Genomic DNA, 7,910 nt, shown 5'->3' on the forward strand with positions numbered 1-7,910 from the left:
TGGTTAATCCTCTTTCTGCAGCTCAGGCGGCCCCAGGCCCCCGATAATCCCTTGGGCGGCCGGGGATTAACTCCCCGCGGGGCCGAGCCATCCCCTCGGCCAGCCCTGGCAAATAAATTCCCCAAGATTTGGTAAAAAAAAAGGCCCTACCAAGCTGCCATGCGTGTGACCCCACGCCAGGCTCCCCAGCGTGGGTGCAGAGGGAAACTGAGGCACGGGATGGGCACCCTATGGAGCTCTGGGGGCTGGGGTTATTCAGCCTGGAGAAGAGGAGGCTGAGGGGAGACCTTATTGCTCTCTCCAACTCCCTGAAAGGAAGGTGTAGAGAGGTGGGGGTCGGTCTCTTCTCTCAAGTCCCAGGTGACAGGACGAGAGGAAATGGCCTCAAGTTGCCCCAGGGGAGGTTCAGGCTGGATATTAGGAAAAATCTTTTCACTGAAAGGGTTCTCAGCCATTGGAATGGGCTGCCCAGGGAGGTGGTGGAGGCCCCATCCCTGGAGGTGTTCAAAAGAGGGGTTGATGTAGTGCTGGGAGGTCTGGTTTAGTGATGATGCTCCTTGTCTGTTGTGTGGGTGTCTATTTTTGTCAGTTGGGTTGACAGTTGGACAAGATGATCTTTAAGGTCCCTTCCAACCTAGAAGATTCTGTGATTCTGTTCCAGTGTCACCGTGTGTATGTCCCCCAGGTCCCACCCTGGAGCAGGGAGGGGGGACCCCAACCCAAACCCACCGGCACAGCCACCCTGTCCCCTGCTGAGCACCCATCCTGCCCAGAGGCTGGTCTACCCGCAGGCTGAGGCCGGCCAGGTTGTTACACCCATGGATGGGATCCAGCAGGGCATCATCAGGTCCCAGCTTGCCCGGCCGGCGGGGCAGGGCGGAGGGTGGCTGGCGCGGTCGGGGATGCCAGGGCAGGGTGGGAGAGACGAGCCCCAACCTGCCCTCTCCAGCCCACGCCTGGCTCCCCACGGCGGGGTTCAGCCCCCCCCCCAGCACCCCCACATGGTGAAGGGAACGGGATGGAGATGGGGGGGTGGGGGGGGCTGCTGGAGTCCAGTTTTTCGGGGCCATCCCGCTCTCGCCTCCGGTCGAGCCCCACGGGATGGGGGTGTGGGGGTCCTACTGGTGGGCCTGGTTATGTGGGTGACACTGGGGGACCGTCTGGCTTTGACCTGACCCCCCCTTTACCCCCACCCCCCCACGCTGGGCTCACACAGCATTTACATGGGTTTTCTTTAAAGGGATTATCCCCACCCAGCTCCCATTCCAGCCGCCCCATCCAGAGGTTTCCCAGCCCTGAGCTGTGGATTTGTGATCTGGGAAGGGGGGAGACGGGGGGGTCAGGTCAGGTTGGGACCCCCATCTCTGCCCCGTGGGAGGGTGAACCCCACAGTCCACCACTGACCCCCTGCCGTGGTCTCAGCTTCCCTGCGTGGATGGGTTTGGAGCCGGATTGACTTTGGAAAGAGCTGTCAGGATGCAGAAGGGCTTGTCCTCCCCACCCCATGCTGGGACCCTGGGGGTCGCTGGAGCCTGGGGGTGCCACTGGAGCCCAGGGGTGTCACCGGAGCCTGGGGGTGTCACTGGAACCCAGGGGTCGCTGGACCCTGGGGGTCACTGGAGCCCAGGGATTGCTGGAGTCCAGGGGTTGGTGGAGCCTGGGGGTGACATTGGAGCCCAGGGGTGTCACTGGAGCCTGGGGGTGTCACTGGAGCCTGAGGGTGTCACTGGAACCCAGGGGTCGCTGGACCCTGGGGGTCACTGGAGCCCAGGGATTGCTGGAGTCCAGGGGTTGGTGGAGCCTGGGGGTGACATTGGAGCCCAGGGGTGTCACTGGAGCCTGGGGGTGTCACTGGAGCCTGAGGGTGTCACTGGAACCCAGGGGTCGCTGGACCCTGGGGGTCACTGGAGCCCAGGGATTGCTGGAGTCCAGGGGTTGGTGGAGCCTGGGGGTGACATTGGAGCCCAGGGGTGTCATTGGAGTCTGGGGGTGACACTGGAGCCCAGAGGTGACACTGGAGCCTGGGGGTGTCACTGGAGCCCAGGGGTTGCTGGAGCCCAGGGGTGTCACTGGAGTCTGGGGGTGACACTGGAGCCCAGGGGTCGCTGAAGCCCAGGGGTCTCACTGGAGCCTGGGGGGTGACACTGGAGTCTGGGGGTGACACTGGAGCCCGGGGATGTCACTGAAGCCTGGGGATGTCACTAGAGCCCAGGGGTTGCTGAAGCCCAGGGGTCTCACTGGAGCCTGGGGGGGGACACTGGAGTCTGGGGGTGACACTGGAGCCCGGGGATGTCACTGAAGCCTGGGGATGTCACTAGAGCCCAGGGGTTGCGGAAGCCCAGGGGTCTCACTGGAGCCTGGGGGGGGACACTGGAGTCTGGGGGTGACACTGGAGCCCGGGGATGTCACTGAAGCCTGGGGATGTCACTAGAGCCCAGGGGTTGCGGAAGCCCAGGGGTCTCACTGGAGCCTGGGGGGGGACACTGGAGTCTGGGGGTGACACTGGAGCCCGGGGATGTCACTGAAGCCTGGGGATGTCACTAGAGCCCAGGGGTTGCGGAAGCCCAGGGGTCTCACTGGAGCCTGGGGGGGGACACTGGAGTCTGGGGGTGACACTGGAGCCCGGGGATGTCACTGAAGCCTGGGGATGTCACTAGAGCCCAGGGGTTGCGGAAGCCCAGGGGTCTCACTGGAGCCTGGGGGGGGACACTGGAGTCTGGGGGTGACACTGGAGCCCGGGGATGTCACTGAAGCCTGGGGATGTCACTAGAGCCCAGGGGTTGCGGAAGCCCAGGGGTCTCACTGGAGCCTGGGGGGGGACACTGGAGTCTGGGGGTGACACTGGAGCCCGGGGATGTCACTGAAGCCTGGGGATGTCACTAGAGCCCAGGGGTTGCGGAAGCCCAGGGGTCTCACTGGAGCCTGGGGGGGGACACTGGAGTCTGGGGGTGACACTGGAGCCCGGGGATGTCACTGAAGCCTGGGGATGTCACTAGAGCCCAGGGGTTGCGGAAGCCCAGGGGTCTCACTGGAGCCTGGGGGGGGACACTGGAGTCTGGGGGTGACACTGGAGCCCGGGGATGTCACTGAAGCCTGGGGATGTCACTAGAGCCCAGGGGTTGCGGAAGCCCAGGGGTCTCACTGGAGCCTGGGGGGGGACACTGGAGTCTGGGGGTGACACTGGAGCCCGGGGATGTCACTGAAGCCTGGGGATGTCACTAGAGCCCAGGGGTTGCGGAAGCCCAGGGGTCTCACTGGAGCCTGGGGGGGGACACTGGAGTCTGGGGGTGACACTGGAGCCCGGGGATGTCACTGAAGCCTGGGGATGTCACTAGAGCCCAGGGGTTGCGGAAGCCCAGGGGTCTCACTGGAGCCTGGGGGGGGACACTGGAGTCTGGGGGTGACACTGGAGCCCGGGGATGTCACTGAAGCCTGGGGATGTCACTAGAGCCCAGGGGTTGCGGAAGCCCAGGGGTCTCACTGGAGCCTGGGGGGGGACACTGGAGTCTGGGGGTGACACTGGAGCCCGGGGATGTCACTGAAGCCTGGGGATGTCACTAGAGCCCAGGGGTTGCGGAAGCCCAGGGGTCTCACTGGAGCCTGGGGGGGGACACTGGAGTCTGGGGGTGACACTGGAGCCCGGGGATGTCACTGAAGCCTGGGGATGTCACTAGAGCCCAGGGGTTGCGGAAGCCCAGGGGTCTCACTGGAGCCTGGGGGGGGACACTGGAGTCTGGGGGTGACACTGGAGCCCGGGGATGTCACTGAAGCCTGGGGATGTCACTAGAGCCCAGGGGTTGCGGAAGCCCAGGGGTCTCACTGGAGCCTGGGGGGGGACACTGGAGTCTGGGGGTGACACTGGAGCCCGGGGATGTCACTGAAGCCTGGGGATGTCACTAGAGCCCAGGGGTTGCGGAAGCCCAGGGGTCTCACTGGAGCCTGGGGGGGGACACTGGAGTCTGGGGGTGACACTGGAGCCCGGGGATGTCACTGAAGCCTGGGGATGTCACTAGAGCCCAGGGGTTGCGGAAGCCCAGGGGTCTCACTGGAGCCTGGGGGGGGACACTGGAGTCTGGGGGTGACACTGGAGCCCGGGGATGTCACTGAAGCCTGGGGATGTCACTAGAGCCCAGGGGTTGCGGAAGCCCAGGGGTCTCACTGGAGCCTGGGGGGGGACACTGGAGTCTGGGGGTGACACTGGAGCCCGGGGATGTCACTGAAGCCTGGGGATGTCACTAGAGCCCAGGGGTTGCGGAAGCCCAGGGGTCTCACTGGAGCCTGGGGGGGGACACTGGAGTCTGGGGGTGACACTGGAGCCCGGGGATGTCACTGAAGCCTGGGGATGTCACTAGAGCCCAGGGGTTGCGGAAGCCCAGGGGTCTCACTGGAGCCTGGGGGGGGACACTGGAGTCTGGGGGTGACACTGGAGCCCGGGGATGTCACTGAAGCCTGGGGATGTCACTAGAGCCCAGGGGTTGCGGAAGCCCAGGGGTCTCACTGGAGCCTGGGGGGGGACACTGGAGTCTGGGGGTGACACTGGAGCCCGGGGATGTCACTGAAGCCTGGGGATGTCACTAGAGCCCAGGGGTTGCGGAAGCCCAGGGGTCTCACTGGAGCCTGGGGGGGGACACTGGAGTCTGGGGGTGACACTGGAGCCCGGGGATGTCACTGAAGCCTGGGGATGTCACTAGAGCCCAGGGGTTGCGGAAGCCCAGGGGTCTCACTGGAGCCTGGGGGGGGACACTGGAGTCTGGGGGTGACACTGGAGCCCGGGGATGTCACTGAAGCCTGGGGATGTCACTAGAGCCCAGGGGTTGCGGAAGCCCAGGGGTCTCACTGGAGCCTGGGGGGGGACACTGGAGTCTGGGGGTGACACTGGAGCCCGGGGATGTCACTGAAGCCTGGGGATGTCACTAGAGCCCAGGGGTTGCGGAAGCCCAGGGGTCTCACTGGAGCCTGGGGGGGGACACTGGAGTCTGGGGGTGACACTGGAGCCCGGGGATGTCACTGAAGCCTGGGGATGTCACTAGAGCCCAGGGGTTGCGGAAGCCCAGGGGTCTCACTGGAGCCTGGGGGGGGACACTGGAGTCTGGGGGTGACACTGGAGCCCGGGGATGTCACTGAAGCCTGGGGATGTCACTAGAGCCCAGGGGTTGCGGAAGCCCAGGGGTCTCACTGGAGCCTGGGGGGGGACACTGGAGTCTGGGGGTGACACTGGAGCCCGGGGATGTCACTGAAGCCTGGGGATGTCACTAGAGCCCAGGGGTTGCGGAAGCCCAGGGGTCTCACTGGAGCCTGGGGGGGGACACTGGAGTCTGGGGGTGACACTGGAGCCCGGGGATGTCACTGAAGCCTGGGGATGTCACTAGAGCCCAGGGGTTGCGGAAGCCCAGGGGTCTCACTGGAGCCTGGGGGGGGACACTGGAGTCTGGGGGTGACACTGGAGCCCGGGGATGTCACTGAAGCCTGGGGATGTCACTAGAGCCCAGGGGTTGCGGAAGCCCAGGGGTCTCACTGGAGCCTGGGGGGGGACACTGGAGTCTGGGGGTGACACTGGAGCCCGGGGATGTCACTGAAGCCTGGGGATGTCACTAGAGCCCAGGGGTTGCGGAAGCCCAGGGGTCTCACTGGAGCCTGGGGGGGGACACTGGAGTCTGGGGGTGACACTGGAGCCCGGGGATGTCACTGAAGCCTGGGGATGTCACTAGAGCCCAGGGGTTGCGGAAGCCCAGGGGTCTCACTGGAGCCTGGGGGGGGACACTGGAGTCTGGGGGTGACACTGGAGCCCGGGGATGTCACTGAAGCCTGGGGATGTCACTAGAGCCCAGGGGTTGCGGAAGCCCAGGGGTCTCACTGGAGCCTGGGGGGGGACACTGGAGTCTGGGGGTGACACTGGAGCCCGGGGATGTCACTGAAGCCTGGGGATGTCACTAGAGCCCAGGGGTTGCGGAAGCCCAGGGGTCTCACTGGAGCCTGGGGGGGGACACTGGAGTCTGGGGGTGACACTGGAGCCCGGGGATGTCACTGAAGCCTGGGGATGTCACTAGAGCCCAGGGGTTGCGGAAGCCCAGGGGTCTCACTGGAGCCTGGGGGGGGACACTGGAGTCTGGGGGTGACACTGGAGCCCGGGGATGTCACTGAAGCCTGGGGATGTCACTAGAGCCCAGGGGTTGCGGAAGCCCAGGGGTCTCACTGGAGCCTGGGGGGGGACACTGGAGTCTGGGGGTGACACTGGAGCCCGGGGATGTCACTGAAGCCTGGGGATGTCACTAGAGCCCAGGGGTTGCGGAAGCCCAGGGGTCTCACTGGAGCCTGGGGGGGGACACTGGAGTCTGGGGGTGACACTGGAGCCCGGGGATGTCACTGAAGCCTGGGGATGTCACTAGAGCCCAGGGGTTGCGGAAGCCCAGGGGTCTCACTGGAGCCTGGGGGGGGACACTGGAGTCTGGGGGTGACACTGGAGCCCGGGGATGTCACTGAAGCCTGGGGATGTCACTAGAGCCCAGGGGTTGCGGAAGCCCAGGGGTCTCACTGGAGCCTGGGGGGGGACACTGGAGTCTGGGGGTGACACTGGAGCCCGGGGATGTCACTGAAGCCTGGGGATGTCACTAGAGCCCAGGGGTTGCGGAAGCCCAGGGGTCTCACTGGAGCCTGGGGGGGGACACTGGAGTCTGGGGGTGACACTGGAGCCCGGGGATGTCACTGAAGCCTGGGGATGTCACTAGAGCCCAGGGGTTGCGGAAGCCCAGGGGTCTCACTGGAGCCTGGGGGGGGACACTGGAGTCTGGGGGTGACACTGGAGCCCGGGGATGTCACTGAAGCCTGGGGATGTCACTAGAGCCCAGGGGTTGCGGAAGCCCAGGGGTCTCACTGGAGCCTGGGGGGGGACACTGGAGTCTGGGGGTGACACTGGAGCCCGGGGATGTCACTGAAGCCTGGGGATGTCACTAGAGCCCAGGGGTTGCGGAAGCCCAGGGGTCTCACTGGAGCCTGGGGGGGGACACTGGAGTCTGGGGGTGACACTGGAGCCCGGGGATGTCACTGAAGCCTGGGGATGTCACTAGAGCCCAGGGGTTGCGGAAGCCCAGGGGTCTCACTGGAGCCTGGGGGGGGACACTGGAGTCTGGGGGTGACACTGGAGCCCGGGGATGTCACTGAAGCCTGGGGATGTCACTAGAGCCCAGGGGTTGCGGAAGCCCAGGGGTCTCACTGGAGCCTGGGGGGTGACACTGGAGTCTGGGGGTGACACTGGAGCCCGGGGATGTCACTGAAGCCTGGGGATGTCACTAGAGCCCAGGGGTTGCTGAAGCCCAGGGGTCTCACTGGAGCCTGGGGGTGACACTGGAGCCCAGGGGTGTCACTGGAGCCCAGGGGTGTCACTGGAGCCTGGGGGTCACTGGAGCCCGGGGGTGTCACTGGTGGAGGTGCCCCAGCTGTGTTCCTGTCCCTGCTCCCCATCGCTGCCCTATAACTGCCCCATCCCTTTGGGGGTTCCCAGGGGGCTGCGGCGCACAGAGCCGCTGGAGGGGGGGGTATGTGTGTGAAGCCAGCCCCACCCGAGGTCTGAGACCTGCGGGATGGGCCGCTCACCTTGGGGTGACGCGAGTGGGGACGCGGGACGGCCCCCCCGGTGGGGTCCCACGGCGGGCGGGCGGGCGGCGCAGGGACCCTGCGGACACCCCCCTACCCCGATGCCCCCACCTTCGGCGCACGGGGAACCCCCCGTCCCACGTGGCCGCCCTGCGGGCGGCAGGGCGCGGCCAATGGGAAGGAGCTGCGGCGGGAGGGGCGTGTTTCGCCGCCGGCGCGGGCCACGCCCACGGGGGCGCTCCCGACCAATGGGAGGCCGGGTGGGCGGGGCCAAGGGGGCGAATGTTGTGACGGTGGGAATAGGACGCGGTGTAACAGAT

Source organism: Calidris pugnax, unplaced genomic scaffold (genome assembly GCF_001431845.1).
Source record: "Calidris pugnax isolate Ruff unplaced genomic scaffold, ASM143184v1 scaffold162, whole genome shotgun sequence".
NCBI lineage: Eukaryota > Metazoa > Chordata > Aves > Charadriiformes > Scolopacidae > Calidris > Calidris pugnax.